The sequence below is a fragment of the Eumetopias jubatus genome, unplaced genomic scaffold (genome assembly GCF_037043125.1).
Source record: "Eumetopias jubatus isolate StellerSeaLion01/CBP00866 unplaced genomic scaffold, mEumJub1_p1.0 scaffold_7, whole genome shotgun sequence".
Taxonomy (NCBI): Eukaryota; Metazoa; Chordata; class Mammalia; order Carnivora; family Otariidae; genus Eumetopias; species Eumetopias jubatus.
In genome coordinates, this window is record NW_028274813.1 from 96260402 (window position 1) to 96276743 (window position 16342).

General features: G+C 43.1%; 1 protein-coding gene across 1 annotated transcript in view; it reads right to left on the reverse strand.

Annotated features, from left to right (window-relative positions):
* The window catches only part of RAB27A (RAB27A, member RAS oncogene family), a 78399-nt gene extending 62459 nt beyond the window's left edge, over window positions 1-15940 (reverse strand). Inside the window, exons 1-2 of the mRNA XM_028099900.2 lie at window positions 15844-15940; window positions 339-459 (exon numbers count right to left, since the gene is read on the reverse strand). The gene's annotated coding sequence lies outside the window, so the exon portion shown is untranslated. The remainder of the gene's footprint in view (window positions 1-338; window positions 460-15843) is intronic.
* Window positions 15941-16342: the final 402 nt, after the last annotated feature.

A 16342-nucleotide genomic window follows, 5' to 3' on the forward strand; every position in this document is an offset into this window, starting at 1 on the left:
TCTCTTATTCAACATATCTGAAACTAATGATGTACTATAAGTTGGCTAATTGAATTTAAATTAAAAAAATCTTACGTTACTTTGTTAAAGTTAAGAAAGGAAAAATGCAGTCAGCATTCATACCCACGGTAACTGAAAAAGCAATTTTCAAACTACACCCCAGAAATTTAGCAGGTGTCTTAGAGTCTTTGGTTTAAAAAAACAAAAGCAAAAACAAAGTTAACATGTGCAGTGGTATTTTATGTTAAATTGCATATATTCTAAGTTCATGAAAATTGGCACGGCAGAATTTGAAACCTCTACAAAAAAAATACATATATATTAACACAAAACCATACCTTGAGGGAGAGAGTATAAGTCGTTGGTTGTTTTTCTAAAACTTTGGAAACGTTGCTCCCAACACTTCAACAATTAGACAACGTCCAATCACATGTCCTCTTCAAAAAGGTTACTTTTTGCCTATATAATACAAAAAGAAATGTTAAAGTCAGAATCGCCTGCTTATAAACGTTTTTCAAAAGAATCTTTTGAAGAGCAGTCCACTCCATCAATTTTCAAAATCAGGCATCTCTGTAAAAACCCACAATCCCGCTAATTAGTCTCAGCTGTTCGTCATATGGCCTGAAGACCAGTCAAGTGATTTTGCTCCTTTCAAGCTTACTACAACCCAATTCCCCTGGCCTCTCAGACAGAAGGCGGCTGTATTAACCTCTTCTGGTGTTAGAAGACTGGTATTCTCTTTTCCCCCAATCAAAAGAATAGAATATTTGTTTTCTTGAGAAAGAATCTTTAAAAGTATTGCATTCTCCAGGCCCTTAAAGGTTATACCAATAGTGTTTCTTCACAAATGCAATGCCTGATCCAAACAAACAGCACAGGCGATCAAATTAAAGTGGCAGAAGGGCTGGGGCTAGATGACTTACCAGGTCTCTCCTGGCCTTCAGACCCAGAAAGAAAACTGTCTACTGGGAGGTCCACCCAGATTTCTTGCTGGCATTTCAAATTCAACATGTCCTGCCCTTGACTTACCTCCTTTGTTCTTCTTTCCAGACCCTGCTTCAGACCCCCTCTTCCTATGTCTTGAGTAACACAATCCCGACACCCAGCCAGCCAGAAATCTGATGGTCCACTATGACTCCTCCCCCTCTTCCCCTCCCACTTCCAATGGGCCACCAAGTTCTAGGGATCTTTTCTCCTCCAATTTTTTTTTTTTATTTCTCATCTGGAGGGCTATGATCATCCACTTACTTAGTTTTCTGGCCTCCAACCTGGCCTTGCTACTGATCCATCCTCCTCACCACACCAGAATGATCTTTCCAAACTGCAAATGGGTGTTCATCACTCTCCTCTGTAAAACCTGACTCCCCACAAACTCAATAATGAACTCCCTACTTCTTAGACTTCTGCCTTCAGTATCACCTACCATTCCCTGCCTGCTGACTCCAGCCACAAGAACTATTTATAATTCTCTAAAACCAGTGGTTTTCAAAATGTGAAATCAGTATCATCAGCATCACCTGGGACATGGTTAGAAATGCACAGTCTTGGGCCCACCCCAGGTGTACTGAATCAGGAATTGTCAGGATGGCCACAGGGTCTGTGTGTTAACAAGCCCACCAAGTGATTCTAATACACACTAAACTGAGAGCCCCTGCCCTAAACCCACCGAGCGAGGTTCATCAAATCATGTAGCCCTTTGGCTCCTTCTGCCAGTAATGCTAAGTTAGATGCCCCTTCTCTGTGCTTACTCTTTCCTAGAGCTGGTCAACCCTGTATGGTGACATCCAATTTATGTTGGTTGGTGAATATCTTGAAGACAGGAATTGTATCTTTGGCTCGTTCATCCCACAATCACTTGCTGAGCATATTCCAGTCACTGGGACAGAGGCTGGGCTTTAATTAATCTATCATTTGCCTCTCAGGGAAACCACCCTCTAACTTTGGCAGCTTGATGTGTGACTGAAAAGTCAGCCTACCCAATCTATAAAATCCTATCACCAACCTCAAGAACCGTGGGCAGCTAAAAAAAAAAGCCTGAACATAACCAGTCTGAAATCTCTCATGGCAAATGACATGGAATTTTGGGTTCACATCTGATGTCGACTCAAATGGACAGACATGGTTTATAAAGGGAGAAAGGATGCATTTTCATGAAACTTACATACTCCTCTATCTCACAGCAACCTCTAGAATTTGGAGAATAATTTAGTAAGGGAATATACCAAGATATTTAAATCCCAGATTAAAGTTCATTAAAATTTGCTTATCCTAATTACAGTAGGAGTTGAGGAAAGTACTTCATATTAGCACTTCTCAATCTTCAGCATGCTTAGGACTCTTCTAGGGATTTTGATAAAATGCTAATTCTGATTCAATAAGTTTGGATGGAGCCCACGTGATGCCTAGGTACTACAGGTGGTCCTAGTCCTAGAACTACACTTTGAGTAACAGGTAGAAGTAAAACTTGCATTTTTCATAGAACTAGTGGTCCTCCCATTAGAGCAACACAAACTTTTTTTGACCCCTCCACATTGAAAGCTTTCTAAAATGTCTTTCCAACTTTAGGATAAAGATGGCACACCAAACACACATCTTAGTTCTGCTACCTCCCCAAATCTAATGTAACAGTAAAAAGACGTTTTTGTTGTTGTTGTTGTTTTAGGTATGAACTCACCAGGACAAAGAGAAAGTGAGTGGAAACAACAGTAACGAAATGCAGAAGATAGAAAGTAAATGGACAAGAGGTAACTGATGAGCAGACCTAGGAAAGATGACTCTTTACCTGCCACTAGGGACAGCCAAAAATCAACTCATCACAGCATCTGCAGAAAGGCTCAGGCATTCAGAGCCCCCAAACACTCTTGGAGGGGAGGGGAGGGGAGGGGAGGGTAAAGTCAAGGCTAAATTAGTGGAAGTCTGCTTCGATCTCAATCCTCTAAATACTGAGATACCTCCACCCCCACGCACACGCTGGAACTTCCAGAACTCAGGCATTCTTCACAGGCAGGTGGTTCAAATGTTCTCTGGAGAATCCACCCAGCCCCGGAGGGGAAGACCTAAAGAAGAAAACAACAAGCCCAGGACGTACTGATCTAACTAAAACTCTGACAAAACTTGAGAGTGAGGGATGGAAATGGTATACACGTGTGGTATGGTGGGTGGGGAAATGAAAATTAAAATTCTCTTCTTCCATGGTAAAGTGACTAGGCATAGGCATTTAACTAATGTTTAAAACTGAAAATTGACCATAGAAATATCCAGTATGTCATTTAGAGAAGGGATGTAACTACCAGCAAGAGTCACTGAATTATAAGAATTGAAAGCAGTTGTCTCTGGGGAGCAGGAAATGAGCTGGGGGAGGGGACTAATTGCTTTTTGTAACAGGGCTGTAGCACTATGTCCATGTAGAACCTTGATAAAATTTTAAAAATTAATTCCTACAAAACACAGTAGTACACCCTCCACCCCGTCCATGGTTTTTCTTCCTGATGCTTCACGTACAGGGGGTCAGTAGTGGTCCAGAAGCTCATGATCCCTGACGATTCATCAGAAGACTAATAGTTGCCTAAGGCTACATCACAAAGCTTACAACATCACGTCACTTCAACTCATCACATAGTTATTTTATCATCTCACATCATCACAAGAAGGATGAGAATAGCACAATAAGATATTTTGAGAGAGAGAGACACCATATTCACATAACTTTCATTCAGTATGTTGTTATAATTGTTCTATTAGTTATTGTTAATCTCTCACTGTACCTAATTTATAAATTAAACTTTATCAAAGGTATGTATGTATGTATAGGAAAAAACATAGTATATATAGGATTTAGTACTATCCACGGTTTCAGGCATCCACTGGGGACTTTGGAACACATTCCTTGTGGATAAGGGGGGTGGCTACTGTAAAATGTAATGTCCATGCTTTAATTTTTTTTTCTTGGATGATTCAGGACATCACAATAAACATCACTAGCTTGTGCTACCTCCTCAGCATCTAGGACCTACAGTGAAGCAGGATGTTGAGGATCTGGGCTCCGGAGACTTTGAATCTCAGCTTTACCACTCACTGGCTGTGTGATCTTCAGCAAGTTACTTAACCTCTCTGTGCCCCAGTCTCCTCATCTGTGGAACAGGGATAATAGGATTATTTTGTAAGAATTGAATTATGAGATTCCTAGAAGTGCTTAAAGTAGTGTTCAGCATATAGTGTTCAATAAGGGCTATTTTTCTTAAGGGATGATTGCCACTGTAATAAACACCTCCTGACTACTGTAATGACTCCATCTTTTATTCGTTCATACTTCATTCTCCTTGCTCCCACCTTCAGCCAGATGTCCCTCACCATGGTAATCAGTGCCTTTCTACAATAACCACTTCCCCTTCCAATGTTCAGTTTCTCATTGACAAGGCACCTGGAAACCAAATAATCAAGCTTGTTAGAACTGCATGTAAAATGGAGGAAAGGGGGTGCCGAGGAATGTTCTGAAAGTCTCCGTGAGGCAGATCAGCAACTTTCCATCTATGAACCATCTGTCTGACTACTCAGAACCCTTTAGGCTTACTTCTTAACTATCAACTGTGGGTCAGCGGGCTGGGTGACACTCAGGGTAACCAACCATCCCAGGTTACTCGGGACTGTCTTAGTTTTTAGCACTGACAGTCTTTTTTTTTTTTTTTAAGATTTTATCTGTTTATTTGAGAGAGAGAGAGACATAGACAGAGCACAAATGATGGGGGAAGGGGCAGAGGAAGAGGCAGACCCCCCCGCTGAGCAGTGAACCCGATGTTGGGCTTGATCCAGGGACCCTGGGACCATGACCTGAGCAGAAGGCAGACGCTTAAAGACTGAGCCACCCAGGCGCCCCTAGAACTGACAGTCTTTCATCCCTGGAAACCTCACTCCCAGCCCTGCGAAAACTAATCCTCCTAAGCTTGTTTCATCATCTGTAAAATAAAGGATAATATCTACTTTGAAAGTCTGTTGAGGATTAAATGAGAGAATGTATACTTCCTGACCCATAGTAAGCACTCAAGTGGTAGCCCCAGCTACTGTACTAGTTACACACTGTTACGGTCAACTCTAATGGCAGTGGCCAAAGAAATTATTCTTAGATACTTACCCTGTAACTTGGTTATTTTCTTCCTGGCAAAAATAATTTGCCTTATGCACAGTGGATCTCAGGAGACTGAAATGTGTGCTTTTGTGAATTTCCTTCTGCCCCTGCCTTACACAATTTTATTTCAGGGACTAAGACATATTAAAGATATTTAATATTTCCACATTGCTGACTTCTCCACTGGGCAAAGGCCTGGGAGGTTCTCACCATCTTTTGACACATGCATCTTTTTTATGCTATGGGAGACCTGGGGTATTTGTCAGTAGCTGCTTCCAAACCTATGGACCAATCAGTATGCCACCTCACAAAGAAGGACATCAGGCAGCATACTGGACATTCTTTTTCAATTTGCATCTTACTTTTTTCCTTCATAATGGAACCAAATCAGTCTCCTAATGGATTGACAACTCATTCATTAAAATATGTCAATTCTATCCCTAAAAAATAAGTATCTATGTTATCATCAAACAGATGAAATCCCATTTCTGACCTCAAAAGCCGAAGCAACTCAGAATTCGATAGATATTAATTACAGCCTGGAGGAAATTGCTCACAACTGTGCAACCCACCAACACAAGGCTGAAGTTGCTATAAGAAAAGTCGCACAATTTGGGATAGATAACAGAAAGAATCAAGTTACTCAAAGCCAAAACATGGCCTAGGAACCCTTTAAGAGGCAGCAGAGAGCAGAAATATGAGACTACTTTATACACGCTCCCAAGCTCCCTCCTCCCCATGCTCATATTTGTTCTGCCAACATCCCCACCCAGTGCCTGTGAACACACGAAACACTGGAGAACCACAGAACCTCATCAAAACCTTGAGAAGCACCTGGTCTAACCCCTGGGAGTGGAGCTAGGAGAGGATTTCTCCAAATATGGTCGGATGCCCCCTGGCAGCAGAAGCACCTGGAGTACCTGATGAAAATCCAAAGTCCTGGGTTCCAACCAGGCTTCTGAATTAGGATCTCTGAGAGAGATCTGCATGTATAACAAGCTTCTCAGGGCATTCCAGGTTACCCACAAGAAGGTTTGAGAGCAACTGTTCTAGGGAGACAACAGATAGCAAAACGTACAATTATAGTTGGTCAGAGGACCCATAGAGAAGACGATGGTTAACCTCTACCAGCCTCCTATTCCAAATCTGTAAAATAAGGATACTAATACCGACCTAGCAGGATGGTGGTGAGAATTAAATGAGATAAGTAATAGCCTCAAACATGGTTCCTCACACACAGCACGTGCTCAATAAGCAGTAATCCCTCCCCCTCCTTCTTTGTGCATGGCATTCTAATGAAGATTGATAACAATAGGCCCTGTTTTGAATAAATGTCACCAAAGAAAGTAGATGGCTAGCTTAACTTGAGGCCTTGATGTTAATAAGTCATGAACTAAAAGGCCGAGGCCAGCAGCTTTAACCAATGGTTGAATTGCAAAATGCAGCCATGGACAGTGGTTCTCAAACTTGAGTGTGCATCAGAATCTTCTGGATGGCTTTAAAATACAGACTGTGGGCCATACCTCCAGAGTTTCAGATTCAGTACTGCTGGGCTGAGAATCTGCATTTCTAACAAGTTCCAGATGGTGCTGGTGTTGGCCCCAGAACCACACTTTGCTCGTCACTCTGCAGCCCCAGAATCTAAAATCTAACTGATCTGACACTTTGTGATAAAAAAAGGAAAACTAGGCTGTATGCATTTCCTGTTTGACAGCAGACTGGTTAGTTTTGTGTAAATAAAGAAAAAGTAATAAACCAGCAATTTCCGAGGTGGTGCTGCCTCTGCCCTTGAGAATCTTTGTGGTCATGTTCTGTGAACAGTGCAGAGAGAAAGCTGGGAGGTTTGAGTGCCATCTCCCTGCTGACCCTATGTGTAACCCTGAGTGAGGCACTTGAGTTCTCTGAGCCTCAGTTTACTTATCTGGAAACAGGGGTGGGCTGTCACTGGTTCTCAAACCTGGTTGTGCACCATCCATCATTTTGGCAGCATTTCAAAGGAAACTTGGATTCCCCAGGCCTGGCTGCAAACGAACAAATTAGAATCTCCACAGGAGAGACTGGAAAATGTGTGGCTTTGTGTGGGTATGTTTTAATAAATCTCCCCGTGTGATTTTCACAGACAGCCAGTTGTGAGGAGCCATTACCAGGGTGATCTTTCAGGCCTCTTCCAGCACACGGTAGCTCTCTGATCTTTTTGATTTCTAAGCCCCTGTGCCCTGAGTCTGTGCTTACCAAGTAGCTGCCTTCTTTTATATGTGCTCTCCATGGAGTTTTACTACAGGAAGCAAGTACATTAGTCCTCAAAGAAAAAAATCTAGTCTGCTTAACAGTTCCACTTCTCACATATCAATAAACTAGCATTCTGGTTTTAGTTTCAAAAATAAAGTCCAACGTGTAAGAGAAAACAGGAATTACATAGCACTAAATCTGTAAAGCAATCTTCTATATCACCAACTGCTCACTTACTTACTCTGTCATTCATTCATTCATTATTTTTTAAAGATTTTATTTATTTGTTTATCTATTTTTTTGAGAGAGAGAGCATGGGTGGGGTGAGGGGCAGAGGGAGAAGCAGACCCCCCGCTGAGCAGGGAGCCCGATGCGGGGCTCGATCCCAGGACCCCGGACCATGACCTGAGCCGAAGGCAGACACTTAACCGACTGAGCCACCCAGGCACCCCTGTCATTCATTCATTATTATCTTACCATCTGTCATGTGCCAGGTATGATTCTACGGGTTAAACACATAGCACTTCACAAAACAGACAAAGCTCCTGCCCTCATGGAGAGAACATTTTAGCAGGAAGAGAGAGACAATAAATAAGTGAACATAAGGATAAAATACTTTCAAATGGTAGTAAGTACTGTGAAGACAACAACACGATAATAATAGAGTAGCGAGTGACCAGAGGCCACTCTCAACAGAGTCATCAGGGTGAAAGTCATCACCTACTTCGAAGGGGTGATATTTGAAATGAAATCTGAACGATGCCAAGCGGCCAGCCATGTGAGGATCTAGAGAAAAACATACTGAGGAAGAGGTAAGGGCAAGTGCAAATGCTCTGAAGAAGGAATGAGCTTGGCACCTCCAAGGAACAGAAAGGAAGGAGATGAGTCTGGAGATGAAGGTGCAGGGACGAGCTGAGGCCATGGAGGCCAGCAGAGCCCAGATCGTGGAGACACCTACAGACCACGGTCAGGACATTTGAATCTTACACCAACTGCAGTGAGAAACAGCAGAGGAACTTAAAGCAGAAGAAGGATGTGATCTGATTTACTTTTAAAGATCACTGGCTTTGTGTGAGGCATGGGCTGTGGCAGGGGCAGGGGGAGGGGGCAAGAACGGGACCAGAAACAGCAGCAATATAGGGAAGAAATGATGGTGGCTGGCACATAGCCATGACAAGCACTCAGTTATTTCTGGATGGCTTTAACTTAGGTTAAAATCATAATATACTTGTTTCACTTCCTGTGATGCTTCAGAACGGTCAAGGAAGAGACACTGGTTGTTAAAGTTCCATCTGAAAGTCATTTCCTTTAAACAACGAAACACACAATTTTGTCTTGCCCGTGTTTATACCTGGTTACGATCAAGAAATACTACAATAGGGACATGGAAAGAACACAGTGGAGAACCAGCAGACAGACCTGTCTTCTAGAACCTTCTCTGTCATCCATTAACCGTGTGGCCTTGAGCACAGCTCTGAACCTCTGAGGTGGAGGGGAGGCTGAGCTACCTGGTTTCTAGGGCCTACCAGCACTTAAATTACATGATGCTCTAAGCATAGTAAATGAGGTTTCCTTACCTTGGTGGCAAAATGGGCTGACGACTTAGTGGATGCAAGGAGTTTTTATTGTTGACTTTTAAATCTTTCAGAGAGGATCTAGTTAAGCAGAAAACCAGGTGTTCATCAAGACATTGTCCATCTTAATACTTCCTTGGGAAACTCTGATGTCCAAGGCACCCCTGGCACAAGGGTATGGTTGCTGGCTGGAAATTTGGGGCGTGGACACTCCTGGTGAGCGGAGAGCTCATCACGCATAAGTGCTGAGAGCACAGGGCTCTGAGGAATTTAGAGACCAAGCCTTCAGTCACAATGCTCTCTGTGGGTTTCTGGCAGGCTTCCACTGAATGCTGAATCACACGGCCGACTTCCTATGGACAGGCTGTCACCACAGGTCCATTCCTCTCAGAGGGTCCACCTGGCACCCTCACAAGACCTACTCTCTGGGATCCTCAAGGGCAGGGGTTCTCAGTCCCGACTGCCCATCAATATCCACACCTGGACCCTGTTCTACATGTAATGACTTAGAGTCAGGGTAAGAGAGAAGTGAGAAGGACAACAGTGGTGGAGTCAGGCTTAGTGAACTTTACATGATGAAGAGAATGTGTAACTCAAAAAAACGCAGGCCAGGGAGATTCAGTGACTTGTCTAATGCAGGGTTTTTTCAGCCTCGGCACCATTAACATTTTGGGCAGGGTAATCCTTTGTCATGAGGGGCCATCCGGCACCTCTAACCACAAAATGCCAGTAGTAACTCCTCAGTTGGGACAACCAAAACTGTCTCCAGACATTGCTAAATGTCCCCAGGGACGGAGGGGGTCAAAATCAGCCCCAACTGAGAACCGCTGGTGCGATATTACATAGTTAATTATCAGCAATATTAGAGACTAAAAGCCAGCCTACTAAGTCACAGCTACGTGGGCTCCCCCACATTCAAGCAGGAGCTCCAGAACACAGGGGTGAGTCACTCCCTGAGGAAGCATCACAACCCACTCCATGGCTTTCTGTGCCGAAGCAAAGCGGGGCAATGGACACTTGACCTTGCCCCTGACAATGGAAGCCCAGTTAGGAACAGCCAGGAGCTTGTTTGGCCACATTTGGTCTCCAGTATCTAACTAGAATAATACCTGATCTTTTCAAGGGCTGCTAGACCTTTTTACCCATTCTTTGGGTCACTCCCTTGCAATGGTAAGATTCATTATGAAAATCAATCACGCTCTGTAAGAAACAAAGAAATCCTGACCACCACCATAGATTATATTTTACAATTCTTGGGTATCTCAAACGAACATTTAAGTCGTGACCTATTTCTATGTCTTATCCCCCCCCATCTTAGGGCTAGTATAACAAGAATAAAAATACCTTATCATAGGTTTAGTTGTTGACTGAGACCCTGTTTTTGTTTTTAATGATATGAATATACAGGAGATAAGTAAGCAGTCATACCCAGATAAGACTTGACCAGCCACCCATGTGGTGGCATCAGGGTAGGATAGATGAACTGCAGTTAATAAGAATGAACAGATTTTTCAGTCTCTTGGCAACTGATTTTATTATTATGCTTTGACCTGGCTTTATATGAATTAATCAACAAACCTATGAAAAAACAAGATTAGTGGCTCTGAAATACAGTAGTCTAGGGACACAGGAAGCATGTTCATTTTCAAGGCTGCTTTCTTAAATAAGCATGAATAATTTTAAGATAATAATAAAATAACTCAGCATTTTATAAGAACACATCTCTTCAGGGCAAGTCACCTATATATATGCAATTTATTTATCCTTCCCATATATCTTCCATATTTGTTGTACCACAGTGCAAGGTGATGAGGAGTTTCATAGGAGTAGGCCACAAAGCAAGCAGGCTGTCAATAAGACAATACTTGGTTGTTGGGGAATTACTCTCAGTAAGTGCACTATAATCAAAGCATCTTACAATAAATACCTAAAAGGAACAGAAATATTAACAAGACCTCAAAAGGAATAAAAACACATTGAATAGCAGGCTTTCTGGCATCGTCACAGGGAATACAACCAAATGGTGGCTTTTGACAGTCATGAGGCTCTCTGAGAAAAGTCAAGGGTGTGTCATGAGAGTGGCTTTGCCTGCCGTTGGATCTGGAGACTGGAAGGAGAGTGTGATAAGGGAGTGATCATAGGATGGTGACAACAGAAGCGATTTAGGGTGGGAATTGCTGAATCACTATCTTGTACACCTGAAACTATATATGTTAACTATACTGGAATTTTTTTAAAAAAAGTGATTAAGGGTCAACATAATCTTATAGGAGGACATTATGCACAGACCAACCACTGTGCCTGGAGTTCCAGTCCCAACTCTGCCACTAACTCTATGATCTGACAAAGTGACTTAAAGTCTCTGGATGTGAATTTCCTAACTATACCCAATGTGGGGCTCAAACCTACAACCCCAAGATCACCAGTCGTATGCTCCACAGACTGAGCCAGGCAGGCGCCCCCTCTCTGTCCTTAAGATAGACACATGTGCAGTCACCAAAATAAGCCATAGCTCAGTCATTCTTTGGACATTATCATGGTCAATTCACTTCCCATTCATAAATGGGTTTACCAGACTAGAGTTGCCAGATTAAATACAAGATACCTAGTTACATTTGCATTTCATATAAACAACAAATAGTTTCTTAGTATAAGTATTTATGGAACATACTTCTAGTAAGAAGTTATTCATTGTTTATCCAAAGTGCAAATTTCTTTTTTTTTTCACTTGCTAAATCTAGCACCCTATCTCCAATCCCACATTAAAAGTTCGATTTTAAGAATCAGAAGTCTGATTCCATACATGTGGGTAGTTCTAAAGTAGCTGGGGCACTAAAAGGAAAGCCTTCTCAAGAGTAACATATACAGAGGCAATAAACAAAAAAAACAAATGGAAAAATAACTGTCAACCTTCCTCTTGAGTAAGCGAGGCATCAAATTTTAGTTAACAGTAAATAAAATGTGAGTGTTAGTAGACCTCACTCATACAAAACAAAGAACGTGGTGTGCCCTCCCTGCTGCCTGAGCAGACAGGAGGCCAAATGAGCTGGATGCTGCCTGCTCCCCATCTCACCCTCCGGACATAACATTAATTACAAACCCTTTATCTCTTCCTCCAACTCAGGGGAGGCTCATGTCTGCTCCCAAGGTAATCAGCTTAAGGGAAACCAGATCATAAACTTAAACTTCCTGACCAAGAAATGGGGGGATAAATGTGGTTCTAGCAAAAACTGCACAAGACATAAAAAGCAAAAGCTGTGAAAGGGAAAAATTACTCTCTTCGGAAGGCACCCTTGTTTTGATAATGGCAACACAATCTTGCTTCTTTGGGCTCACACTATTTTTTCTTAATTTTAGCTTTATTGAGGTATAACTGACATAAAATTGCAAGGTATTGAAAGTATACTTCGTGATAATTTGAAGGACATTTGCATTATGAAAGGATTCCTCCCATCTAGTTAGTTAGGGGCTCAGACTTTAAATATGCAAGCTCTGTTTTGTTTTTCAGGAGGTTTCAAATGTATAATTCATTGGGGAAAATATATATTTGTATATATCCCCTAGATATGTAAAAATAATCCGTTTCCATATTTTGCAGTGAAGATTCAGATAGGGCACATTCCAAGATAAGTTTAAATAATAATGGAAGGTAGGTTCAATTTTTAAAAAACTTATAAGATCAATAACCATACTTTCTAGGCTGATTAATTCAATTCTTGCTGAGAAAGGGCAGCAGGAAATCCTACTCGACTGTAGCCAATACTGCTCTATCAGAAGCAGCAGAATAAGGTGGACTAAAACAAGATATTTACAGCTGTTGGCTAGGAAAAATGAAAGGTATGGACTAGAAGTTTCCAATGATAAAAATAAATCCAGGTTTATTCATTAACTTATTGGTACATTCCATAACTTATTGGTACATTATATCGAACATTCCTTTTATCCAAGATACCTTGCACCCTAAGACTCAGAAAGTGAGCTAAAGTCATGCTCTGTCTCCAGGATATTATAATCTAGCCATAAGACACAGAAGACAACATATACATAAACAGTTGACAGTCTAAAGTAGCTATGTAATTAAATGCCAAAATGCGTGTCGGGAGTGAAACTTCAGTTAGAAGCCCGAGAAAGATTAATTCACTGTAGTGCAAAATATTCATCAAGAAAGGAATTTCCATTTTCTTGAATTTGAATTCAGCACAAGAAGGGGTGTCACCGGAGGCAGGAGCCACATGTCCGCATGCAGTCTGCCCAGGCCACAGTGGAGAGGGCCCCCCACTGCCATTGTGGGAAGAACCCAAAGCCTTTCCCTTTCCAAGGAGGCTAAAACCATTGTCTTGGGGGCATAAGAGGATAGAACAGGACAGACATAGGAAATGTAACTATAGACACTGCTTCTCTTAGAAGTGTGAAGGAACAGAGAAAAAGCAACAGTAGAATGATCCTCATTTCTCAGTCCCTCCCTTTGCATTCTTTCAACACATATTTTTTAGAGCTTACTACTTGCCAGAAACCATTCTAGGCACTATGCACACTATAGTGAACAAGACAAATTCCCGACCTTCATGAAGGCTATTCTACCAGTGGGAGACAATAGTTGTGTGTGTGTGTGTGTGTGTGTGTGAGAGAGAGAGAGAGAGAGAGAGAGAGAGTGTGTGAGAGACAGTATGTGTATGTAACAACAGTTACTGCTATAGATACTCTAAAGAAAAGAAAAATAAGACAAGGTTAGGGGGCAAAAAATGATGGGGGGGTGAGGGATGCTATTTTAGATGGGACGGTTCAAGAAAGCCTCTCTAAAGTGACTTTTGACTTGGATGAAATGAGTGAGAAAGCCATGCAGAGGAAAGAGCAAATGCAAAGGTCTTAAGGTGTGGGTGAAATGGAGTAGGCAAGGGGAGAACAATGTAAGACGAAGCCATACACCACATAAGGGGCTTATAAGCCACAGTGAGGACTTTGCTTTTCTTCTGAGATAAAAAGCTACCGGAGGTTGTGAACAGAGAGGTGAGTGGCATAATGACCTCTGGCTGCTGTGTGGACAACAGACTGTAGAGTGGTGAGGGTAGAAGCAGGATGGCCCTGTAGGGGGCATTTGCAGTAATTTCTGCAGTGATAGAAATGACAGGATCTTGGCAGAAGCAGTGGAAATGGTGAGAGATGGTTTTTATCTTATATTTATTATATTTTCTCAAAGTAGAACCAATGAGATTTGCTAAAGAATTAGATGTGGGAATAAGAAAAAGAAAAGAATCAGGGGTCACTCCAGAGTGTTTAGTCTGAGAATCTAAAGAGTAAAATTGCTATTAACTGAGATGTAAAAGACTAAGTGAAAAGCAGATTTGGAAGGGAGAAATCAAGAGTCTGGTTCCTAGAGATTAATGCCTACTTCAAAACCCTTACATCTGCTCTAAAACCAAAGCAAAAGAAATTGAGAAACTGATCTTAAATTTCATATGAAAATTCAAGAGACCCAGAATAGCCAGAACAATTTCAAAAAAAGAAGAGCAAAATGGGAGGACTCACACTTCCCATGCTCAAATCCTACTACATAACTACAATAATAAAGACTATGCTACTAGCATAAGGATAGACAAATAGATTAATGGAGTAGAATTAAGGGTCTAGAAATAAATCCTCACAAGTTCAGGGAGAAAGGGAGAAAGAGAGAGAAAGAAAGAAAGAAGAAAGGAGGAAAAGAAGGAAGAAAGGCAGGAAGGCAGAAAGGCAGAAAGGCTGAGACAGCTAAATGAGTTGGCTTCAGGCATGAAAATAAAATAAATACATGATTTAAATAAAAAGAAAGAAGAAAGTAGGAATGAAAACCAACATAAAATACAGGGGGGAAAATGATCTTCAGTCAGGTTCTTTCAGTATTTTATTAACCTTTCTTATCTCTAACCATCTGTAGAACCTGTTTTCCAGATTGTTTTGCCCCTAAATCAAGTTTTTAAGAAGGCAAAAAAAAAAGGGGGGGGAGGGGATAGGAACAACGACCAGCAATAAATTAAATTAGCAATAATTACAGAAAACTCATAGGGCGTAACACTACTCCCCCCTCCCAACATCTGAGTGAAGAGCCAACCATAAAGCCAGAATCCATGCAGTAAGGAAAAACAGCTGTTAGCCCACAGAGTTAAAGAAGAGGACCCTGTGGCAGAACATTCTGGAGCCATGTGGCCCAGGTGGACAGCAGGAGCCAAAAGGCTGGGAAGATGGAGTCAAGGGCTCACAAGATTTCCTTCATTTCAGGCCTGACTTTGCTTAACTGGTGATCTACTGGGACAAAGACAAGGATTTGGCAATAGTTACCAAACCTGTCTCCACATCAGCCCTACCACTAGTAAAGATCCAGGGGCCTGGTTGCCAGGTTGGGCTTCCTGTCTAACTGACAGGATAAGGAAGAACCCTCTCCCTCCCAGCCAGTTTGCTGTCCAGACCCCTATCAACAAGGGTGTAAAGACGTTAATAAACTGAAAACAGCAGGAGGGAGAAAAGAACTATGCGGCAGTGCAGGAGGTCTGGAACCTTCCTCCTCTCCTGCCAGTGAAGTTTCTTTCTCCACCCCACCCCCCACCCCCGACGGGAACCCAAGCACCTGGATGCCCCCCCGGAGGTGACCTCAGCCCGGTCCCAAACCTGGAACCGCAACTAACCAGCACCTCGCCCATGCTGCCCCCCGACCCCCGGCGCCTGTCCCCGTAGGGTCTGTGCTGAGGGCCTGGGAGAGGCAAAGCAACTTTTCCGGCGGGCTCAGACGCGCCGAAGCTGGGCGAGGAATCGCAGGTGACATCGCCTAACCCCAGGGTCAGTCCTGCTACTCGCCCGCTAGGGTGCTCGACTGTCCGGTTGAAGCGGAACCCCGGGCGCTGGGGGTCGGGCGGCGCCGCCCACACCTCCCGCAGCTGCCGGGCTCACCTGGCTGGACCTCGCTGGGCCCGCGACGCTCTCTGCCTGCGTGCGCGCCGCGTCCACCCGTTGCCGGCCCTTTTTGGGTCCTTGGCGGGTATTTTCCGTCTGGCCCCACATCACTTCCCGTAAAGGAGAGCGAGGTGGGGGCGGGACCTCCTCTCTACCCTCCACCTCCCGCTTCCTCCTGTCACCTCAGGGAGCACCCCCGCCCGACTCCGCGAGGGCGCTTTGTGGGCGCCTCCTCGCGCGCCGCTCCCAGTCTCGCCGCACCTGCCGCGGGGTCCTCTTGTGAGCCACGAAAAGGCTCCCGCACGCTTCATTTGGCCTATATCAGGTGTCCGCTGGCCTTTCCTGGAAAGTGTGAAACCTTAGTGAGTTGTTTTCGTCTTGAGACACAGACGTGACATTTACAAACTTCTCCAGGATCCAAGAGCTGCGAGGTGTGGTTTGGTGACTCTCGCCAAATCTTCTCCCCCAAAAGCCAGGTTCTATAGGTATTTTTCAG